The 25,416-nt window shown below is 45.7% G+C and overlaps 1 protein-coding gene across 2 annotated transcripts in view; it reads right to left on the bottom strand.

Moving 5' to 3' along the window:
- FRY (FRY microtubule binding protein) overlaps nucleotides 1-25,416 on the bottom strand; it is a 761,330-nt gene that overhangs the window by 693,985 nt on the left and 41,929 nt on the right. For both annotated transcript variants that reach the window (XM_063951775.1, XM_063951776.1), the window contains exon 2: nucleotides 1,457-1,515. The gene's annotated coding sequence lies outside the window, so the exon portion shown is untranslated. The remainder of the gene's footprint in view (nucleotides 1-1,456; nucleotides 1,516-25,416) is intronic.

Genomic DNA, 25,416 nt, shown 5'->3' with positions numbered 1-25,416 from the left:
TCTCCCACTTTTTTATGGAATCTGGCAGGGGTATTTACCTCATATATAGCCCCTGGGGCTATATATTGAGGTATTTTTGCCAGCCAAGGTGTTTTTATTGCTGCCTCAGGGCGCCCCCCCCAGTGCCCTGCACCCTCAGTGACCGGAGTGTGAAGTGTGTGAGAGGAGCAATGGCGCACAGCTGCAGTGCTGTGCGCTACCTTGGTGAAGACTGATGTCTTCATGCCGCCGATTTTCCGGACCATCTTCTTGCTTCTGGCTCTGTAAGGGGGACGGCGGCGCGGCTCCGGGACCGAACATCAAGGCTGGGCCTGCGGTCGATCCCTCTGGAGCTAATGGTGTCCAGTAGCCTAAGAAGCCCAATCCGGCTGCAAGCAGGCGAGTTCGCTTCTTCTCCCCTTAGTCCCTCGCTGCAGTGAGCCTGTTGCCAGCAGGTCTCACTGAAAATAAAAAACCTAAGTCTATCTTTCTTTCTAAGAGCTCAGGAAAGCCCCTAGTGTGCATCCAACCTCGGCCGGGCACAAAATCTAACTGAGGCTTGGAGGAGGGTCATAGTGGGAGGAGCCAGTGCACACCAGGTAGTCATAAATCTTTCTAGAGTGCCCAGCCTCCTTCGGAGCCCGCTATTCCCCATGGTCCTTTCGGACTTCCCAGCATCCACTAGGACGTCAGAGAAATCTTCGTTAGGCCGTGAGTAAAATACCAAACTTTTGTGCTAATTTACTAGGCGCAGGCGCACTGCGAACATTGCGCATGCGCAGTTTGCGACTAATTGCTCTGTAGCGAAAAAAAATAACGCGCGAACAACTCGGAATGACCCCCTAGGATAGGTGCTATCTATTGTATAATTGTCCACCAGATTGCAAAGGTTCTTGGTGGGATGTATGATAAGGTCACACAGTAATGTTGGCCTGGGGTAAGGAGGATTTCTGAATCCCAAAATAAATACCCCGATCTGCCCAAAATCAACAACAAAATCCTTGCATACAGTATGCAGAAGACAGCATCTTACAAAACTCATCAGATGTGAAAATGTCATAACATTACCTGGAGAAACGTATCAATGATTTACACTCTGAAACACCTGGAATACCTGTTTTGGGGTTTTTTTAAGCTGCAGACTGCAAATTCCCCCAGACTCACTTATGTTTTTGTATCATCACGGAGACAGTGCTCCAATATACTGCACTAACACAGAGACTGAGCTCCGGTCTCACTGCACTACATAGAACGGTTCCCAATACCGCCCCCCAAATGCAGCAGCATGTCAGTCATGCTGTGGGAAATAGGGGACTGTGCGCAATCACGCAGGACCTGCTCTGCACATGCAGACAACGCATCCTGCGCATGCACAGTGCACCCACCATCGGGTTTATGGAGTAACCTGAATACGGCCCAATGTGATTGCTTGATAGGTACACTTTCACAATATCTTTCCAATAATAATACACTGTACCTTTCGTGGCAGACTTTCACTTTCCTTTAACTGCAGTGAGTAACAGTGACGCACATCATCTGTAATGATAATGAGAATTCAGGTAAGATAAGAGCTTTAACCATCATACTGGTTAAGGGACTGATTCTGGGGTGAACACAATTGTAATGTTAGCGGTTCAGAGCAATGTGTTTTTGATCTGTGCATGCGTCTCTCTCTCTCTCTCTCTCTCTCTCTCTCTCGAAGAGATATATACCTGAACACTAGAAGTTTTATTAAAACGACAAATGGCGTATTAAAAAATACATTTTCATATTAATTTCTAACAAAAAATGTTAACTACTTAAAAATTGATTTATCTGTGTAGTTATTGTGGATAAAATAATCATAAAATATAATAAAACTTTTTTTTGTTCCAACCAACGCGTTTCATCTGTGGCAACTTCTTCGGGGGTGTTAGTTTTTAGACAATAGAATTTTCGTATTGTAATGACAGGAATGATTGAAATAATTCTCATTCTTGAATGATGGCTTAATGAGTGACACCATAAGTGAAGACAAATAATTTCACTAAAAATATGTAGAACAATCCTAATTGGATTCCACAGCTTAATAACAATTAGCTGGATTTCATATTTGTAGAATTAACAATTAGCTGGATTTCATATTAATGATGTTCTATAAGCTTAGATTAGAAGTTCCTACTAAGGCCCTCATTCCGAGTTGTTCGCTTGCAAGCTGCTTTTAACAGCATTGCACACGCTAAGCCGCCGCCTACTGGGAGTGAATCTTAGCTTAGCAAAATTGCGAACGAAGTATTCGCAATATTGCGAAAAGATTTTTATGTGCAGTTTCTGAGTAGCTCCAGACTTACTCTGCCACTGCGACCAGTTCAGTGCTTGTCGTTCCTGGTTTGACGTCACAAACACACCCAGCGTTCGCCCAGACACTCCCCCGTTTCTTCAGCCACTCCCGCGTTTTCCCAGAAATGGCAGTGTTTGTTCACACACTCCCATAAAACGGGCAGTTTCCGCCCAGAAACACCCACTTCCTGTCAATCACACTACGATCAGCAGAACGAAGAAAAAACCTCGTAATGCCGTGAGTAAAATACCAAACTTCTTAGCAAATTTACTTGGCGCAGTCGCAGTGCGAACATTGCGCATGCGCAGTTTGCGGAAAATCGCTGCGATGCGATGAAAAAGAACGAGCGAACAACTCGGAATGACCCCCTAAGTTGTGTAGAAGCTCTCAATATCTGACCAATTTCTTAATTTTGACCGACAGCAATCCTCCCGTCTGTATGCTCTGGAATCCAAATGCAAAGTCTTCATTCAAGAATGAGAATTATTTCAATCATGTATTTTTGAATATGCCATTTCTCTTTTTTTCCCCATAATATTTTATTGAAGAACTGCACATGTATATACAAACAATATCATAATATGTACAAAGAAAGATAGTCAGAATATGAATAATAAAGTACAAAGTATCGCGTTGATCGTAATAGAAGTTACACAAGGCACAAGAATCAAAAAAGGAGCACACAATTTATCAAAAGATGACCACGCAAATGTAATTATTCGGGAAACATAACATACAGCGCTGAACGTTTTTAGAAAGGAGGGTTGCCAGTTTCAAGCACGAAAAGATTATACCAAGAAGTTAAAGAAACTGCTGCTCGTAACAAATTTCTTAGAATTGATGACAATGATTTCACATGGGGCAGCCGTATGGCACAGAACTTACAAGCATGTCTCTCTTTGTTAAGGGACATTTCAAGCCAATCCATTTGAAACAAGTGAGAGACCCTTGGTAAAAACAGGGACAAAGTTAAGGAGTCAGACGAGATCCATTGGGGCAAAATTGTTTTCCGCATTGCATCAGCTAATATGGCAAGTAACAATCGTTGTCCCAAGGGTAGTCTGGCGTAGGTAGGAGAAGCATAAATATCACATAAAGCCCATTCAGGAGTGGGAGTAAGAGTTATGTCATAAGTGTTTTTTATATAATGACCAATAGTCATCCAAAATTTGTGAACTTCAGGGCAACTCCACATGCAGTGGTATAAACCTGCATCTGGCTCTGCGCATTTGAAACAGTTTGAATCTGTAGCCGTGCCCATTAGCAAACGTCGTTTAGGGGTATAATATGCCCGATGTAATAATTTGTATTGCATCTCCATGTAGGAAGCAGAAACTAAGGTCTTATTGAGACGTGTAAATGCGGAAAGAAGCGTTGGAAGAGGAATGTTGGGTAAATCTATAGTCCATGTCGCCATACCCATTTGAAGATTGTCTAAACAGAGTTGACGTTTAATATGCATATACAATAAGGAGGTAGTGCATACCCTTTCAGTAACATGTTTAACCATGACATCCAGCCCATTTGAAGTGTCTTTATCAGTTAATTGGGAAAGAACACTAGAGGCATAACTGCAAAGCTGGTAATACACAAATAATGGAATAGATAAGTGTGGATATTTTTCACGCAATCCGTGGTGAGACAATAATTTGAAATTACCACATTCCAGTACATGTAAAACCAGGTAAAGACCCAATTCGTGGACAGCAAAAAACCTACCATCAATGGGGTATAAACTGAGGCGGTATGGTGGAGGGGTTGGAAAATAGTGTTATAGGATGAGACACCTAGGCCGGAGCGGGACAGTCGCCAAGTGGTCGTAAGCAACAGATTACTGGACACATGTGGGGGGTAACTAGAAGGCCTCATATGTAACAAGCTAGTTAGAGATATATCTGGACAGAATGCTTGTTCTAGGGCAGTATTAGCATAATTACCAGTGGCATGTATCCAATCCACCGCATAGTGATAGTTTGCTGCTAATGCATAGTTACGTATACAAGGTAAATTGATACCACCTAAGGAGGGGGGTTGACATAATTTGAACAACAAAATTTGAGGCTTTTTACCCGCCCAGATAAAAGTACTAAAGGCCTTGTTCAAAATTTTTTAATCCGAGGTTTTCAAGAGGATAGGGAGCATTTGTACGGTGTACAACATCTTAATCAAATGACATCTGCCTATGTATGACAATGGTAAATGTCGCCAGGAGTGAAAGTCCGATAATGTGCGGGCAATCAGGTCGGGGAAATTAGCTGCGTACAAGTCAGTCGGTTTTACTGGTATATTAAAACCTAGATACGTGAGCGAGGAGTCTGCCCAAAGAAACGGAAAGCCCTCTGTCCAGCCCTCCCTAGCACCCACATGTGAAGCCAGTGCCTTGGTTTTTAATTTATTTATCAAAAATCCAGAAACTTTTTCAAAATCATGTAATATTTGTAGGAAACTCGGGAACGCCTCTTGTGGATTTGTGAAATATAATAGAAGATCGTCTGCGTATGCTGAAACAGCCTATCTCTATTCCACGCCATAGATTATGTAAGTGAAATAGTCTAATCAGAGGATCTATTGCCAAGTTAAATAATGATGGGGACAGCGGACAGCCCTGTCTAGTGCCACAAAACAAAGTAAAGCTAGGGGAATTCAAGCCATTAACGGTTAGGAAGGCTTTTGGTGAAGAGTACAATTTGCGAAATAAGGTGATAAAGTCTGGAGAATGTTCTAAGTAAGATGGGAACCTCCAATTAAAAGAAAGCAGGATCCGATAGAACAATATTTAAAATTTTTGAACAATGTACCCTGACTAATAAAGAGGTGAGAATCAGCCAAAAATCAAGTCTGGAGAAGGTGTGATGTGGGTGAGAATAAAATGTGTAATCCCTAGCCATGGGATGTTGATACCTCCAAGGGTCAGAAAGATGTAGGGAGTCCATTAATAGGGTAAGAGCAGCAGGTGGTGTGGTATGGGTGGTAGCATTGGATTTGTCTAACGATTGGTTTAGAGTGGTATTAAAATCCCCACCTAGAACTATGTGACCCGTGGCCCAGTCCTGTAATTTAACATAAATCTCAGTAAAAAATGCATTGTTAGGGCCAGTCGAAGCATATAATGTCACTATAGTAAACAATTCCCCCCCCAACCTTAACTTTACAAAAATAAATTGTTCCTTAGGGTCACATAGCTTATCTATTATTGTGTATTGTAGGGCTTTGTTAATAATAAGAATCACCCCCCCCCCCCATCGCTTAGCTGTGTAGGAGGCAGATATATAGTCCGAAAACCAATTATCCCTAAGAGTATTGGGATCACCCTCTTTCCAGTGCGATTCTTGTAAAACTGCAATATCTGGCTTAAATCGCTTTAAATTCTGCAGAATTTTTCTCCGTTTCAAAGGCGTATTAAGGCCCTCTACGTTCCAAGTCAAAATTTTGATGTGTTCCCGTTTAATAAGTGATGCAGTGAGCATGTGTGCCATATTAACCTATTCCTAGTTTCAGAAACAAATAACAAGAATTTAACTTAAGGTAGGCAGTCCCCCTTGTCCCAGCCAGCAGGGGCACTACCAAGAAAAACGTAGAGTGTACAGTAGACCACAGTAGTGACGTGAAACAACAAATACATTGGCAGCTCTAACTTTTTTTGTAATTTTAAGAACCCAAACAAAAGGCCAACAGGGCCAGTCTTCAGCAATGGTGACAGTAGTGATTCAGTAAGGGTGGGGGAAAAGAAAGAAAATAAAAGGGAAAATAAATGGAAGGCTCAGAGTGACCAACAGCGGAAAAAGGGGGGAGGAGAACGAGAGAGACCAGGTGAGCCATAATAATCCAATTTTACAGTAGTAAAACAACAGCAATGGTGTTGCAAGTCGCCAAACAAGAACCATGAATAATGCAAACATAAGAAACATTTTTGTACATAATGAGATGTTATACTTGCAAATCAACATCTGGGTCAGTCCAAGTCATCGGAGGGAGAGTTTGGTTGGCCCGAGAGAGAAGCAAGAAAAGACTTAACTGGTGTTATAGAGTCAAAAAAATGCTGTTTGCCATTGTGTTGTACCCGCAGTTTAGCAGGGTACAGGAGTGAAAAGTGAATACCAGCATCAAAGAGAGACTTGCAGACAGCGAGAATTCTTTTCGTTTCATCGCCACTTGGTAGGAGAAGTCCTGAAACAAAAGGAGTCTGTCACCCCGGTAATTTAGGTCACGAGATTTCCTGTAGGCATCCAACATGCAGACTTTATCCATGTAGTTTAAGAGCTTAAAGATGACAGGCCTGGGCCTGCGACGATCAGCTTGATGATCCGGGCCAATACGGTGCACCCTTTCTATGAGCATGGTGCCAGATGCGGGCAAACAGCGCAATTCACCCGGAAGCCATGTGGAGACCAGGTCCATCAGGTCACGCTGTTTGACCGAATCAGATAGGCCAATCAAGCGAAAGTTATTACAAAGGATTCGGTTCTCGAGATGCTCCAATTTGTCACGTATGGTCGCGAGAGACCCTTCTTGAGTAGCGATAGTAGCTTTAGCTGCCAACAGGTCATCCTCCATATTAGAAATACGTTGCTCCGCTTCGTCAAAGTGAACACTATGTTTCTTGAGCTGAGTAACGGCAGATTCAATGGCCTCTTTCAGACTCGCCAGTTTCTTATCAAGCAACGGTGACAATAAATCAAATATTTCCTGGGCCTTAGCAATGGACGCAGTACTAAATGCCGAGGGGTCAGTGATTCCATTTAGAATATTGTCTTCACCAGGTGAGGACGGCGGGCTCGCTGTCGATATGGTGGACGCTCTTGTATCTCGAGATTTGGCAGCCGTGCCCCATCTTCCTCCCCTCTGAGGCTTGGCCACAAATTTATCCATAATAAAGGGTGACAAAGAAGTACAAAGAAATTTATTTCTTAGGTATTGAGTGACAGTCACAATGGGAGTTGAGAAAGGGAGTAAGTAAATTCCCGGATCATCCAAAGAAGCAGTAGGGAGAAATGAAGCAGGAGAAAATTGCAGGACAGAGCAAATAAGAGCTTCTGCAAGAGCTGTAGTGGCTGTCAGCGCTAATTATAAATAGTGAGGGTTTTTTGGAGCAGTCACAGACAAGGTATTCACTGTGCAGCCCCCACCTCTCCTCCACACTTGTCCAGGCGTCAAAAAGAACTCAAACCCCCGCTGTTAGATGGGCGCATCAAGGAGGACTGCATGAGAGGTAGGACGGCAGCCGACACTTCATGCAGCTCCGTGATCCCGGCCAAGACAGGGAGAGGAGGGAGTGTCTGCAGAGCGGACACCGCCGCTATCCACACCCGTGATCCACCCGCGACCCTCCGGAACCCGGACAGTAAGCGGGCGCTGCAGGGAGGGAGACAGCGCTGCAGGCAAGATGGCGCCCGTTGCTTATGGTGTCTCAGTGAACGCCTCGATTCCAGCCGGTACGGAAGGGTGGGGAGCTGGGGACCACTGGCACTTGCCCACCGCTAAATCCGGTGCCCTTGATGGTGAGTTGGTGTATTTTCTACAGTGCATTGCTGTTATTAATCTGGAACACTATCATGCATGCAGCAGCTGAATTTACTGTATATATTTATGAAGGGGACCAGACGTGTTACTCTCTAATGGTTAGTCAAACCAATGAGGTGACAGGCCACACCCCCTCTGCAGACTGGCCACAACCCTAACATAGGCCCCTACCACTGCATCCCCCCGGTGAGCCCTACATGCCCCAGTCCGACACTGGTTTGGAATAATCCCTAAGACCCCTGCCTATTATACTGGGACCACTAAGTCTTGTTAATGATTTCCTTCATTCCTTTACCATTCAGCTGGATTGCATAGTACAATTAGGGTGACCAATCCCAGGATCTGGGGGCCAAAATCGACGGGATTTGAATCCCCGGATTGGAGCTTTCAATCCTAGGATTCTGGGACCGAGCTGCACATGTGTGGTGTGGCTGTGCGGACCGCTGCATGATGTCAGACGACAAGCAGCACACCACACTGCGCAACCCCACACACACTCCTGCCAGCCATGTTAAGCAGAGGTGTACACTGCACTGCAGGCTGTTCTGCTCATCACAGCGGCGGCGTGGCGTGGCTGAGCCTGTCTCAGAGGGCTCATCGGCAGGGCAGCCATCTGTGGGGGCTGGTGTCCCGGGCCCTTACAGAGAGAGGGACCCACCTATTGCTCCTACCGCCAATACCTGGTGAGCTGCACCAGGTGTGTACAACAACAGCGGGCTGATGCGCAGGAAGGACTTTTTAAAGCAAACCTTCATGTGCATTAGCTCAATCATTCCTGCAGGTCTGTTACGCTCCACCCATATGTAACTTGATGATGTATGACATCATCTTGACGATGTATGACATCACATAGTGGTGGAGAAGTGCAGCAAAAAATTTTGTTGGGGGGGGGAGGGCCCTGTCTATTTTGTCAGTCCTGGGCCCCACAATTTCCGATGGCAGCCCTGCTCATCGGTAAAGTATTGGCCGGGCGGCTGGCCCTGGACTGGGGTAGGTGTACTGTATATATTGTAGGAATCCGGACTCTGAGGACGGGAGTCAAGACTGGAGGAGGAGTGAGCCCAGCTACTGTCTGCCACAGTGCAGCAGTGCTAGAACAGCGCCACACCGCCCAGCAGCCCCATGCCCAGTGAGATAGTGCCTGCTGCTGTTTGTTTGGAGTGGAGAGACTGGGAGGACTGTCACTGGAGTCTGAGACTGTAAGAGGCCAAGGGTTAGTGATTGAAGCTATTTTATTCCTGTAGTATTGTGTGCAACGGTGCAGCATCATTTTCCTGTAAGACAGGGTTATGATTATGATAAATCCTGTCACCCTGTTGTGAGTCGGGGGAAGGGGCACAGGGCTCAGGGGCTCGTCTGGGGGCTCTGAAAGTTATTTTATCCCTGTGGGGTGGATGGAGCCGGGGGCCATGAAAGATTTATTTCTCTTACGTCATAGAGGATACTGGGGTCCATTTAGTACCATGGGGTATAGATGGGTCCACTAGGAGCCATGGGCACTTTAAGAATTTATAGTGTGGGCTGGCTCCTCGCTCTATGCCCCTCCTACCAGACTCAGTTTAGAAAATGTGCCCGGAGGAGGAGCCGGTCACGCTGAAGGAAGCTCCTGAAGAGTTTGCTGCATTTATTTTATATGTTTGTTATTTTCAGGTAGGGCTGGTTGGCACCAGCCTGCCTGCTTCGTGAGGCTTAGGGGGGAGACAGGCCCAACCTCTTGAAGGGTTAATGGTCCCGTTCCCAGCTGACAGGACACTGAGCTCCTGAGGGAACTATTCGCAAGCCCCACCATGGTGAGCGTACATTCCCACAGCACGCTGCCACCCCTAACAGAGTTAGAAGAATGAAGAGTGCTGAGTACTGAGCCGGCGTCCCAGTTAGCGGGGCGCCGGCCATTATGGCGTCATGAGGGTATGAAGACGCACGGCTCCTAAATGGGGCGGATGGCATCTCCAGACACAGTACACAACTGCGTACACTGTACACAGTACCCAGACTGGCAACACGGCCTTATAAACGGTTTCTATCCATTTTAAGCACCAGATTCCTCAGCCAGTATAAGAAAAAGTGGGAAGACCGCGCGCAATTGAAGGGGCGGGGCTTCACTATGAGAGGATCCAGCAGCTCACCAGCGCCATTTTCCCTCTGCAGTGGACACAGACGCTGACAGGACAGGGACGCGCAGCTCCTCTGGTGGGACTCCAGCTAACCTCAGCAGTACCAGGGGGTCATAGCAGGGAGGGCGACTATTAGTGTACTAAGTCCCCTATCAGGTTACTTAGTCTGCGAGAAAAAATTACCAAAATGTAAATCAGGCGCAACTAGGACTGTGTTTCTGATGAAAGGAGCTGCTGCCTAAAATAGGTGAGTCAAACCTAAGTGATAGAAAAACAAAACAAGAAAAGGAGGCAGTGCTAACTAATAAAAACAGATGGATTGTCATGAAGAATGCAATTTTACTTTAAAAAAGTTTAAAATACATAGACTAAGAACAATGTTGCTAATAGTCACCATAGATGTCCATAACTCTTTCCTGTTCCTATAATTGTCCCGGACATAGGTAATTGATATGGTTTCCACTGGTAATTGAAGTGACTGACAGTGCAGACAGGGAGAGGTTGATTGATACACTGGCACCGTTGGAGGAATAATAGTCCCCCAGACAAGACGTGTGTTGAATGCAGGGTCCTCACCATAGCTACGGTGGCTTTTAGGTGTAGTCCAATCCCTTGAAAAGGTCAAGTGGAATTTTAAGAAGTCCAGTTGTGGTTCAGGTAGAGATGAGATCCATCCAATAAATTATGGGTGACCAGGAAGCACACTATCTGCGGGCCTCACATCTTCTTCAAGATCGGGCAATTCAGTTCCAGTCGGACAATGCGATGGCAGTAATGAACATAAACCGAAAGGGCGGAACAAAAAGCAGAGCAGCAATGTCAGAGGTGTCAAGAATTCTCCTCTGGGCAGAAAGAAACGCTGTGGCGTTGTCAGCGGTCTTTATTCCGGGAGTAGACAACTGGGAAGCAGACTTCCTCAGTAGACACGTTCTGAACCCGGGGCGGTGGGGCCTTCACCCGGAAGTGTTCAGGTGCTTGACAAGTCGATGGGGATATCCACAGATCGACATGATGGCCTCTCGTCTCAACAAGAAGCTCAGGCGGTATTGTTCCAGCTCGAGAGACCCACAGGCGGTGGTGATAGATGTCCTGACGACTCCATGGGTCTATCAGATGGTGTACATGTTTCCTCCACTTCCTCTAATCCCAAGAATTCTAAAGCGAATGAAAAGGGAAAAGGTTCAAGCAATACTCATTGCTCCGGACTGGCCAAGAAGGGCCTAGTACGCGGACCTTCTGGAGATGCTCTTCGAAGATCGATGGCGTCTACCTCTTTGCGAAGATCTTCTGTAACAGGACCCGTTCGTCTATCAGGACTTACCGCGGCTACATTTGACGGCATGGAAGTTGAATGGCTGATTCTAGCCAGGAGTGGGATCCCTAAAAAGGTTATCCCAATTATGATCCAAGCCAGGAAGGGGGTAACGTCTAAGCATTACCATCGTATTTGGAAGAAATACGGCTCTTGGTGTGTGAGTAGAAATTATTCTGTGGTGGAATTTCACCTTGCACGTTTCCTGCTTTTTCTGCAGGCAGGCAGGCAGGCAGGCGTGGATGTGGTCCTGTGTCTGGGCTCCATAAAAGTCCAGATTTCGGCCTTGTCCATTTTCTTTCAGAAACAATTGGCTTTTCTCCCTGAGGTCCAGACGTTCATGAAAGGTGTTCTGCACATCCAACCTCCCTTTGTGCCTCCCACGGCACCTTGGGATCTCAATGTGGTGCGGCAGTTCCTCCAATTAGACTGGTTTGAACCATTACAGGAGGTGGACGTAAAATATCTTACATGGAAGACCGTCACACTGTTGGCCTTGGCTTCAGCAAGACGTGTGTCGGAGCTGGGGGCGTTGTCTCACAAAAGTCCCTATTTAATTTTCCATGAGGACAGAGCTGAACTCAGAACTCGTCAGCAATTTCTTCCTAAAGTTGTGTCCGCATTTCATATCAACCAACCTATTGTGGTTCCAGTTGTCTCCGACATCTCTGCTACTTCAAAGTCTTTGGATGTTGTGAGGGCTTTGAAGGTGTATGTGAAAAGAACAACTTGTCACAGAAAGACGGATTCGCTGTTTGTTCTTTATGATCCCAATAAGATTGGGTGTCCTGCTTCAAAGCAGACAATTGCACGCTGGATCAGACTTACTATCCGGCATGCTTATTCCACGGCAGGTTTACCATGTCCAAAATCTGTACAGACCCACTCTACTAGGTCGGTGGGTTCTTCCTGGGCGGCTGCCCGGGGTGTCTCAGCTTTACAGCTCTGCCGAGCAGCTACTTGGTCAGGTTCAAACACATTTGCTAAGTTCTACAAGTTCGATACTTTGGCCTCTGAGTACCTTCAGTTTGGTCGATCAGTTCTGCAGGAACCTCAGCACTCCCCCACCCGTTTTGGGAGCTTTGGTACATCCCCATGGTACTAAATGGACCCCAGTATCCTCTAGGACGTAAGAGAAAATAGGATTTTAATTACTTACCGGTAAATTATTTTCTCGTTGTCCGTAGAAGATTCTGGGCGCCCGCCAAGTGCTTCATTCTTCCTGCACTGTTACTTGGTTAAGTAATGTTGGTTCAGCCGTTGCTGTTCCTGTTTCAAGTTTGGTTAGCTTGGCTTTCCTCTTGTTGTGTGTGCTGGTTCAGAATCTCACCACTGTCTGCTCGGGAACAGTTTCCTAGACTGAGTCTGGTAGGAGAGGCATAGAGGAAGGAACCAGCCCACACTATCAAATTCTTAAAGTGCCCATGGCTCCTAGTGGACCCGTCTATACCCCATGGTACTAAATGGCCCCCATTATCCTCTATGGACTACGAGAAAAGGATTTTACTGGTAGGTAATTATGAATGTTATATATATATTATACCTGTGGTGTTGGGGCCCCAGCTGAGTCCTAACACCACAGGAAAAAAAATAACATTCATGGCCCAGCAGCACACGCCAATAGGACATTTTTTTAAACAAAAAGTACAGAATAAATAATATTTTCATTGTCCAACTCAATCCCAGGGGTTCCTGGGATTGAGCAATTTTCAATACCAAATCCCGGGATTGAAAAAAACGACAATTATATCAAAGTGAAAACTAACATACAGTACATATATGTATACAGCAGGAGATTTCTATATTACACTTTGGGGGAAATGCGTGATGTAATCTATTTCCTTAAAGCACCTGGAAGCATCATCAAGTCACCTGGTGTTATAGAATACAATCTGACACATGCTACATCTGGACATGAACAGGCATTGGCACATTCATTTTAAGAGGGAAACTGTCACTTTAGATATAATTTGTTGTTGCAGAGTGCAGAGCATTGAAAAACAATTTGTGCTATAGGAAGATGTGGACTTCTTCCCAAAAATCCCACATCTTGCTTTATACTAAGGATGACCATCAACCAGGGCCGTCTTAACAGCATTGTACGACCTGGGAAAAGTAATGCGCTGGGGCCCCTATCCACCCATTCATGGGAATGAAGTAAAAAAAAATCATAAATTACCCCTACTGTGGTTCCGCGCTGCCTCTCCACATGCTACCATACAATGAATGGCTCTCAGCACTTTGATTGGTGGATCCACCAATCAGCATTCTGACAGAAATTCACCGTCTGGCTGCAGTTTTGGAGGCAGGTATAGAGAGCCCTAGAATTGTGGGGACCTGGGCAGCTGTCCAGTGTGCCTGCACGTGAAGATGGCCCTGCTATCAACAATCAATGGTTTCCTCCCAATGTTCAATGGTTTACCATCGATGGGGGATGTCCGTTGGAAAAATTGTGTCACTTTTTAGTGTTGCAACTGCTGTCCCCATTTGCACATGCGCAGAACTGAACCATCTATACCTCCCAATAGTGAAAAAGCATTCTTGATGTATGCTCATTCCAGGGCACTGCATTACTATGTCACATCTCCCAATGCCTTGTAAGGCAGAGAATATTAATAATCAAAAAGGCTGTCAGAAATGTAGATAGCACAAGATGCACAAGGGCTGTCTAGTAGAGTTTAGATGTAGCATGATCTTTTTTTATATGTAATTTCTCAAGCAAAGAGAACATACAGAAGGTAAGTATATGAACATAGGAAAACATAAACCCACAATGCCTTCAATGTGCCTTCTCTTTTGTTGTACAGCTATGAAACATAAAGCAGGACTCATGGAAAAATCACTGACAAGACGTACATTTGATTTGTTCTGTAGCAGGACACTGGCTGTGTGTGTGTCTGTGATGGTGGGGGAGTTATGTTAGGCCTGTCTCCTCAGATATGCTTCCAGTAATACTGGATCTGAAAGCTGTGGATCTGGAGTCTGTGATGACCGTAATTACTGTATGTCTAATGTCTGTACTCCTCCTATTTATAATGTCTATATCTAATCATATAATTGTTAGCAAAAGTAGAAGACTGCTGGGGAAACATTTTTCTAGATTTGTCTCAGCCGACCTTTAATTGTAACCTGTCAATTTAAGTAGGTTATAATAATCAAGCTTCTATTTGATAATACAGTATTAACAAAAAATAAAGCTAAAAAAAAACAAACAAAAAAACGAGATTTAGGACAAAACTATACATTATGCCCCTAGGGGCATTGCAGCTAAGGATATGGACAGAAACATTAGAACACGTAAAAATAATGTTACTATATGCATGTGTTTTCCCACTGTTTCTGGGTTTATTTATTTATTGCAATTTTAGTTTATAATTAGAAATGGCTACTATTCTGGTACACTGGACACTTAGGGTCTGATACCTAGTAACGCATAATGGGCCTAATTCAGACCTGATCGCAGCAGCAAATTTGTTCTCTAATGGGCAAAACCATGTGCACTGCAGGTGTGGCAGATATAACGTGCAGAGAGAGTTATGGTCCCTAAACATTTAAAGATCCCCGCCGCTGAGCTGCCCGTCTGCGGATACGGCCGACGGGCGACCCGGCGGGGTGTGTGTGGGGGGGGGGGGGGGAAGGGGCAGTGACGGGGGGAGTGAAGTTTCTTTACTCCTCCTGTCACCCGGCTCCATTGAAGTGCAGGCAAATATGGACGAGATCGTCCATATTGGCTTGCATGCACAGCCGACGGGTCACCAGCGATGAACGAGCGCGGGGCCGCGCATCGTTCATCACTGGTGACTGCACACTCAAAAATATGAACGTTATCTTGTTCAATCTTTGAGGATTATCGGCCAGTGTGTAGGGCCTATTAGATTTGGGTGGGTTATATTATTTCTGTGCAGGGTAAATACTGGCTGTTTTAATTTTACACTGGAATTTAGATTTCAGTTTAAACACACCCCACCCAAATCTAACTCTCTCTGCACATGTTATATCTGCCCCCCCCCCCCCCCCCCCCTGCAGTGCACATGGTTTTGTCCAACAGAGAACAAATTTGCTGCTGCGATCAGGTCTGAATTAGGCCCAATATGAATGCAGCAAACAGAAATCTTATGCAGTACACCCGTATTCTGAGTCACATGCACTGACCCACTTCTCTGTCCATGAGAGCAAGGCTGTAGGGAGCAATGGCAGGCCCAGGTAATGGGAAAGTGTGAACAAATCCTGGGTGGTGGCAATAGCAGTTTGAAAAAACAAAGCAGCTATGTGCATCTGCATTCTGTGCTGAGGAGGGAGCATTCTTCCCCCTGCACAGTGACCTTTGCACTTGCTGGCCCTTTTGAAAAGTCTGGGCCCCAGCTGGGCTGCCCATATAAACCTGGGCCTGGGTAATTAGTGCCCACTTCCCATTCCTCTCAGCATACCCGCTATCCCCCCACCAAGCACCCCTGTGCAAAATCAGATTATCATCGGCACTTACACCTGCACTAGGTGCAGTAATTGCAACTGAATTTGGGACCACTTTGCATATGCACAATTCAGAAGAGGTAGCAAGTTGTCTTACATACATACGCCCTGCTGCCACCCGGATGTACCCCAGTAATGCCCATTCAACCGTCACAGAAGATTATCAGAGATTTGCGCAACTCTGAATCTCTCGTAAATGCATAATGATGCGTATGCAGCCTATGATGTATGCACAGTATGCTAAATATCACTGGATGAAACCGCATTTGGACTTACTTGCAACTCAGAATCAGGCCCTTCATCCACTGTATATGTAAGTTGAACTAGAAAGAAACCCATGGAGTGTCCCTATGTCAGCAATACATGAAGCTAGAGATATGTATAGTAAACATGGTGGCAGGGTTGCTACACATATGGATGGTGCTCCATGTGCAAATGGAGTGTGGTAGACATTGTAATGTGGGCGACATTATAAAACAAACAGAGAATATAATACTGATGCACTTTCTATTCCTCATATCGGTGGGCATATTACTAAGAACAAATACTTCTGTGTCCTCTCAGTTGTTCACAGGAATGATTACTGAGCTATTTTAATGCTTCATGACCTGAAAGTGTCATGAAAATGGATGTGCTAAACCATTCCCCTCCCCCCACCAGTAAACATGAGCAAATTTCAAAGTTCAACATTTATTTTTATGTTGAAAAGGGGGATGGTTGAAGACATTGGTGTATTCTTCCTCGCTCCTGTGTCGCTATTAATGTTCAGCCCACCTCCAGCGCTAATTAAAGCTGCTACAATTACAATTCAGTATGACGAGCATGGTTTCTGTTATTATGGCTAAAATGTTGGCTTTGAGGTAAATGAAAGTATCCAGCCTCTTCCTATGCATGTCACACGTCCTTGTTTACCTCATTCAATTCAATTCTGAAATGTGTGTTTTCCTGAAACTGAATATTTCATGTGAGCAATTGTCTGACAGCATCTCGGACCACTACATACTGAGGATATCTGCGCTAAATGCATTTTAATTTGAAAACAAAGAGTAGATACATGATATAACTGACTCGGCCACTGTATGGTATGATGTCATCTGAGAGAAACGTCCTAATGGAAAATAAAATATAATGAATAATTTAAACCACAGTAATGGCAAAGTATTAGATCAAAGCTCGAGTCTTAAATGTGCATGATGATGTCTGTAAAGACTTTATTATCATGGTGTTTGTCAACTGGATGGAGAAGCTATGGAAAATAATAGAGATGCATTTTTTTTCTTTTTTAAACCTCTTACTTAAATAAAAAAATGATAAAAAAAACATGTTAAGATAATTGTCTCTTTGGTACATAGGGCCCGATTCAGAGATGGACGGAAATGCAAAGCCGTTTGTAAGCAGCTTTGAATTTCCATCCAATCTGAAGAAGGAACGTGCAGGAGATTTCTCAGCAGAAGAGACGCCTCCTGCTTGTAGCTGTGATCCCAGCACTCCGACTGACATTGCAAGCCGGGATCCAACATTGCAACAATCGGTCGCTATGTTCCCCACAGGCGGCCTGAGTAAGTCTCAGCTTGGCCAATGAAGGGGGGTCTGCAAAGCCCGGAAGCCTGCATGTTGGCACGCAGACCCTTGGCTCTCCCCTCCCAGAAAACGGGGGCCATATGCCCCTATGTCCAGGAACACAGGCCTCCCTCCACCCCCTCAATGCTTCTGCCTGTCAGCCAACAACAGGGGGGAACTACGGGCAACATCGCAAGGCCCGTTCTACCTATGCGCAAAGCGGACCTTGTGCAGCCCCAGATTACCGATAATCAGAAATCTGTATGTTGCAGCACTCCTGTGTCCAGCTCTCAATCAGGCCCATAGTATAAGTCTCTTGTTTAACTTGCTACATGCATACCAACCCGATCCATATATTTTTGGGGGGCTGCAGCTGCCTTGGTTTCTTAAATTTATTCCAGAGCCTACCACCCGTTGAGGTCATTACTCAATACAAATTATGCAGAATATTCAATAGTATTTTTATTTAATTAATGACATAAAACATTATTGATTAATGATAATAATGATGTGACAGATGTGAATTCCGCCGTCAATGGCTGTACTTGCTGATACAGTGTAATACACAATTTATACTATTTTATCTTATATATGAAGACACAAGTGCTTTTCCTAACATCTGGTCCTGGACACAAACAAGTTAAATGCCACTGAAAAGTCCACACTTTATTACATTTCAATACATTTTTAATTTATATGGAATTGTCAAAAATACCATATTTTCAGAGGCAAATTCCTTTGGGCACATAATTTATCTTTTTTTTTAATGCTACTGAACAAGAACTGCTGCTATATCCTAGTCATGCATCACTAGGTCTTTTTACATACCATTTTGTGCATCCTATTGGTTTTTTTTATTTATTTTGCGTTATTATATAATATTTTATGTATTTAATATACTTAAGTGTATTTCTATGTTTTATGAGTAAAGTTAAATACTCTTCGGGACAGATTTATTAACCTATTTTTTTTTTACAATTTTTATTTGAAAAAGGGTGTTATCACTCAAATATATTAAAGGGCTTTGGGGCAGTTTTCGAAAAGAAAAAAAAACCCTGCTCCAAACCCTTTAATTCACATTTTTTTAGTAATCAGATCGCATTCCCCATACTTATAATAGGAAATGCGATCTGGGCAAATTTACTAAAAAAACAATGTGAGAAAAAACACCCCCCGCAATGAGCCCTGTCACAGCTGAAGCTGGCGTAATCACAGGGATCATTGCGATATCTCTACTTCTGCACAGTGTTCTCTGCCCCCGGCAGAGAGAGCTGTGCAGTGAACCAGCTCCGGTGATCAGCTAAGTGTGTCCGACTGACACACAAGCTGATCCCAATTAAAAAAAAAAGCCAAACCATACTTACCAGTGCCAGGAGCCAGTGATCGGTGCTTCGGTGAGAGCTGCAGGTCATTGGGTACTCCTGTGTGCTGCTGTGACCCCACTGCAGTAAAGCATACTTGCCTACTTTTGAATAAGCATTTCAGGGAAATTGTGAAAGTAACACCTATCAGTGCGGGCATGTACTGCTACATCTGAGAGGAGTGTCATGAAAATGACACATCCAAATGTAATTGAGCCCCAAAGTCAGTAAGATCTATTTGTTGAAGAAAAGACACTGATATTTTGTAGGATTTGTTCATGTATTGTGTTTACAAGAGGTTCCCTATACTGTAAGTGTGAATAGGGATCTTTGTGCCTTATAACCACTGCCGGGAAATGGCACTGAATGATCCCATTTGAATGTATGTATCTCTGATTTATTTTCCCCCCAAGATTGTAATAGCTGCATAATAGGGGTCAGGTGCAATCAGGGAGATTGCTGGACTTTTCAGGGAGTGAGGGAGATTGCTGCTATTTCAGGGAGTCTCCTGCAGAATGAGGGAGGCTAGGCAACTATGCAGTAAAGTGATGCTGCAAAATGGCAGCTCACTTTACAGCACCAGGGGTCACAGCAGCACACAGGATCCGATGCCCGGCAGCCCTTCAGGGCCACCCATCACCGGCTCTTGGGACTGGTAAGTATAGTCGTGATCGGGGAGGGGATGCGTTATGCTTCTGTGCATGCACAGCAGAAGCTCTAGGTATTTTTTGCAAACAATACCCTAATAATGCTGCGGAGGCCATTTGCATGGAAAGAGCTTTCTTGCAAGCTCTGTCCCTGCATGCGGTTATTGACACATCCATGTGATGTTTACAATAATCGCATTGCGAGTTTGGTTGATTTTATCACATGGCATCTACATCCTGAAATGCGGATGGTGATAAATTGGCCCCTTAGTGTTTAAAACCGGGCTTACATTTGATTTATAGTAACACCAGCACCAGAGGCGTCTCTAGAGAGGAGGGGACCCATGTGCAGACTCCATGTGTGGGCCCCCTCCTCTCCTGTAGCCGCCCGCCGCCGCTGTTAGAGATATGAGCAGTAAGACTCTGGCAAAGTGCCAGAGTCTACAGCGCACGCGCAGGACTCCAAAAAATGGTCGCCGCACCATTTTTTTTGAGTCCTGCGCCAGAGTCTCTAATGCTCAGTACGCTAGCAGCGGCGGCAGCCGGCTGCGGGAGAGGAGGGGGCCCACACGGTCACCGATGGACGCCGGAAAGGTAAGTATAGGAAAAATGGGTGCAGTGTGTGCGGTGTGTGCCCCCTCTGGAGCCAGGGGCCCGTGTACACCGCACACACTGCACCCATTATAGATACGCCAGTGACTAGCACCTCATACACTGGGGCCAATTTATCAATTAATTTTAACTATTTAAAACTTGTTGTGTATGATAATTGGTTCTTCAGCCAATCAGCTCCTGTCACTGTGGGCTGATTGGCTGGAGCACCATTTATCATACACGTGTTTTAAATAGCTAAAACTCATTAATAAATGGGACCTTTACTTTTTTATAGTCTCTTCATTTAAGTTGCTAGCCACTTTTCCTTGAGGCTGCTGTGTTGCCTACATTATATATAAGAAGTTTCATACTGTCAGTGCATAACATATTTGGTGTTATTACTATAATTGTTGCCTATATTATTGACCTCCTGGGGAGATCCAAGTGATAAGTGTTGGGACTTCCATCATTGCAGTCCCACTCCTCTGCATAACAACGCAGCATTCAGCAGCTGTAGACAGAACTAAGATGACAGAATTTGCATTGAATCATGTCATGAAGCAGTGCCGTTTCTAGCGGCGGATGAGCCATGCAACTGCACAGGGCGCCTGCCGCTGCACTTTTCCTCTGATCTGCAGTCTGCTCCCCCTCCTCCCTGACATACTCCACTCTGGGGGCGGAGTATGTCAGGGAGGAGGGGGAGATGGGGAGCGGAGGATGCTGGCGGGCGAAAGCTGGCGGGGCGGAAGCTGGTGGGACTGGAACTAGCTAGCTAGCTATCCATTGCTCCATCAGGTTAGAAGGAGTATGTCACGCTGCGATTGCTTACCGCCGCGGGTCCCGTGATCCGTCCTCTGCCGGTGCGGCTGTCTGTGGTGCTCTGTGGCCGCACAGGGACGCGGTAGGGTCGGCGGCGGGAGTGACGGCTTCCTGAGGCTGGAGGGAGGACTTAGGGGTCTGCAGCTTCCCGGGGTGTGTCTGCAGTGCAGGGAGCGGCCATGCTGGAGACCAAGGGCAGCACCAATGAGCGTGATGGGTGAGTGTCAGCCAATCTAGTTTCCCTGCTGCCTATAAATAGGCTGGGATTATTGCATTCTGTGCCAGTGCTTTGTTGTGGTTACTCTGTGCCTAAGCTCTGTGCTCCCGCAGATTGTTTTGTGCGTCTCTTGTTAATTGGTCCCATCTTGCTCTCCAAGTTCTCGGCCGACTCTCGCTGCACAATGCTCACCAGCTTTCTAATGCGTGGCCACGGTCAACCGCTTTCCCACCGGTGCCTTCGGATTCTGCAGGATTCCCGTGGTGGTTCACCAGCTTCAGCCTGTGCTCTTCATTCACGTCTTCTCATCATCCTGCAACCTGTCTTCACGGTTCTTCATTCACGTCTTTGCATCATCCCGAAACCAGTCTTCACAGTTCTTCATTCACGTCTTCGCATCATCCTGAAACCAGTCTTCACAGTTCTTCATTCACGTCTTCGCATCATCCTGCAACCAGTTTTCATAGTTCTTCATTCACGTCTTTGCATCGTCCTGCAACCAATCTTCACAGTTCTTCATTCACGTCCTCGCATCATCCTGAAACCAGTCTTCACAGTTCTTCATTCACGTCTTCACATCATCCGGGAAACAGTCTTCACAGTTCCACATTCACATCTTCACATCATCCGGCAAACAGTCTTCACAGTTCTTCAGCCTCGCCTTCGCATAATTCAACAACTCAACTTCACAGTTCTTCAGTCAGTATCACTCAGTGGACATTCTTTACAGTTTTCTTTCACGTTATCATCCCACCAAGCAACCAGTTCTTCTCACGCCCCTTCAACAAACCATCTCTTTCTGGAGGCACTTTCTTCTTTCTTCAGGAGTTCAGTGATTTCATTCTCTAGAGTTTTCCAACTAGCATTACACACAGGGGCGCTTTAAGAGAGGAGGGGACCTGCGTGCTGCCTCCGTCGCTGGCCCCCTCCTCTCCGGCAGCACTAGACTCTGGCATAATGCCAGAGTCTACTGCGCATGCGCAGGTCTCCGGGAACATGGCGGCAGCACATTGTTCCCAGGGACAACTTCAGTGCGCATGCGCAAATCACTCAGAAATGGCCGCGGCGGCCATTTTCCGAGTGATTTGTACCCGCACAGCAGTGACACCGTTGCGGGACTACGGAGGGATAAGTATAATGTAAGGGTGCAGTGTGTGCGGTGTGGGCCCCCCTGGACCCAGGGGCCCGTGTGCACCGCACACACTGCACCCATTATAGAAACGCCAATGATAACACACCCCTGGCAACTAGCATTACCCCTGGCAACTAGCATTACACACACCCCTGGCAACAAGTATTACCCATGGCAACGAGCATGACACCCATCCCAAAGCATGAAACCCCTGGCAACGAGCATGGATCCCAGAGCATGAAAGCCCTGGCAATGAGCATGACACCCCACGCATGAAACTCCTGGCAACGAGCATGACACCCAGCGCATGAAACTCCTGGAAACGAGCATGACACCCAGCGCGTGAAACTCCTGGCAACGAGCATGACACCCAGCCCATGAAACCCCTGGCAACAAGCATGACACCCAGCGCATGAAACTCCTGGAAACGAGCATGACACCCAGCGCGTGAAACTCCTGGAAACGAGCATGACACCCAGCGCGTGAAACTCCTGGCAACGAGCATGACACCCAGCCCATGAAACCCCTGGCAACAAGCATGACACCCAGCGCATGAAACCCCTGGCAACGAGCATGACTCCTAGCGCACGAAAAAACCCCTGGCAACAAGCATGACACCCAGCGCGTGAAACCCTTGGCAACCAGCAGGTAATTTAAAAGTATTTAGAAGCTTTACTGTTGGGCATAATTTATCACAGGCATTGTGGCATAATCTGGTGCAGGGAATATTACTGTGGGCTTAATATGGTGGAATTTGTTTTTTTCCCTGTGGTGGATGTTGGTGCAGGGTCAAAAACTGGGATGTAAGGTAGTCTTTCCTGCGAGGGCACGCCCATTTGAGTAAAACCACACCTATATTTCTGTATTGCCCACTCAACAAGAAAGTGACGCAATACACGGGAGGGTGATCTACTCTGACAGGAGATCTGCAAAATTTGTGCATCTCACAGAAATTTGTTACTACTATTAATACTATTTCTGAGGGTTATCCATCATATGTTAGGTTAAATGGTAAATACACCATACCATTATTTTATTCTATAATAACTCGCACATGATCACACTTTTGCAACAAAACAAAAAAAAACACTTTATATGTGAAGATTTCTTTTGTCTGGTGAAAAATAACGTAATGCTGTTATTATGCTGTTTGCCTCACTGCTCGCTGTGGCCCAGAATAGACTCTCACATCTATTTACACAGTTTTGATCATTTGCATGAAGATGTAAATAAACTTCAGCTTCCAGTCAGAGAACCCTTTTCTCTTGTTGGCCAAGTTTCATTATCGTGCATTTAAACATTGGACGTTTGTTTGTCTGAGCTATGATGGTATCACAATGACATTCCATGGTTGTCACATTTTAATGCGAATAAGTGTATTTTATGTACCCAGAACACATGTGCTTCATAGCTCTTAAAATATTTATTTTCATTTCCATTTGTCTGTGAACAAAGTGGCATAATTACGCTTGGATCACTGACAACAGTATTCAATGTCACGTGCAGCTGTGTCAAGCCTGGTTCCATGGACTATAATGGTCTTAAATATGATTAACAAATGTCTTTGTTCTCTAATGACAGCAGTCGGGTGCTCAGTATAGATCTGCACTACTCTTAAAAGCATTTATAAGCCATTATCTGGCATCTGCATTGCTCTATTACCTATTAGTGCCATCCTTGTACGGTACTTGCATTGGTGTGCCAAGTTTTGCAGAGCTGTACAGAATGAGCGAGATTTGTGAAATGAGATTATGGGACGATGAATGTGTTTTTCTTAGGGGTGTTTATTTCACTGCTGGGGCACCTTTACCTACTCTCCCGGCAGTTGTGGGACACTCCCCTTTTTTGTGAAGTCCCTCGCACTCCTGGACGAGTGGCTTGTTCTCCTGCGTGCCGCTCTCTTCAATAGGGAAGCGAGCAGGATGTGCAGAAAACACAGCAAATTGTGGCTCAATTTTGAGGGGCGGGGCTAAATGTCACAAAGCTGCATCATTTAGCCCCACCCCTTCCTCAGTGACCCTCAAATCGCAGCATTTTGCCGCTATGGGAGTGGGGCCTAATGACGTGTTAGCACGGCCCCACCACCTGAAGTTGTCTCCTCTCCGAGCTACTCCTGGAGAAGAGTCCTGCAAAGTAGGTAAGTATGTACTGGGGGGCACATAGACATTTCAGTATTCCGACCATCGGCTTTTTACCAGCTGTCAAGATCCTGAACGCCGGGATCCCGATAGCTGGTATATTAACTACATCCTGTCTCTTTATATGATTACATGTATCATTTAAGCTTATTATTACTGAGATTAATGATAATGTGTGGCAATGATAAAGGTTAGAGGGCAGACCGAAGTGTGTCTACTGTAGTTATACTTCAGCAAAGTTATAGTAAGTATTTGATTTAATACTGCCTGAGTGGTTGTGCAGAGGTAATGTTGGGCATATGGGCCCCTGGGGTTCAGGGGTCCCACACCACACACCCTGCATCCATTTTTTTTTAAATACTCACCTCTCCAGAATCCCCTGCTGGTGGTAGCAGCTCTCCTCAAATCTCCAGTAAATGGCGCTATGCCCATTTTCCCGGAGATTTGCGCATGTGCAGTAAGAAAATCCCTGGAGAAATGGCCACCACGCCATTTCCCTGGAGATTTGCGCATGCGCATTAGAGTCTGTATATCCTCTGGTGCTCAGACTCTATTATGCTGACGGGCGCCAGCTGCAGAGGAGGGGGCCCCGACGTAGGAGACGCCCGTGTGGCTCATTGAGATGAACATGCATAAGGGGAAGTGAAGCTGGATAGAATGTGCATGGCCAGATTAACAATGGGTTGCAGCTCTAGGCCTGTCATCACTACAGCATGATTACCAGCTGCCTAGCTGGTCACAGTCAGCCATTAATATTACATATTTAAAGTTTTTCTAGTTTTCCCAAAAAAGTATGCAATTTTTATATATTTATGTATTTAGGGAGACAGTGGGGCTGATAGTGTAGGAGTGTACACGCCCACATACCACACACACCCAGCAGGGACGGTTCTTGCCCTTTTGGCGCCCCGGGTGGGAAATAGGGGCGTGGCTTCATACAGGGGGCGTGGTACAGTAGAGTAGCGCCGCTGAAAAAATAAATAAAAAATTAATACTTACTATCCCCGCTCCCGACCTCCGCCGGCGCCGCTCCTCTCCTCGGAACTGGCATAGACAGACACTAGAGGTCAATTATGACCCCTAGCGTCTGTCGTCCCACAATGCTGTGTGGTGCGCGATGATGTCATCGCGCACAGCACAGCAAAGGTCCTCTCCACGAAGGGAAACTAGACGCGTAGCGTCTAGTTCCCTTCACAGCGGGGGACACAGCGGGCAGCGGGGGGCACAGCAGTA

This window comes from Pseudophryne corroboree, chromosome 2 (genome assembly GCF_028390025.1).
Source record: "Pseudophryne corroboree isolate aPseCor3 chromosome 2, aPseCor3.hap2, whole genome shotgun sequence".
Lineage (NCBI taxonomy): Eukaryota > Metazoa > Chordata > Amphibia > Anura > Myobatrachidae > Pseudophryne > Pseudophryne corroboree.
Note: the sequence above shows the minus strand (reverse complement) of the source record. Positions and strands in the feature narration are given on the sequence as shown.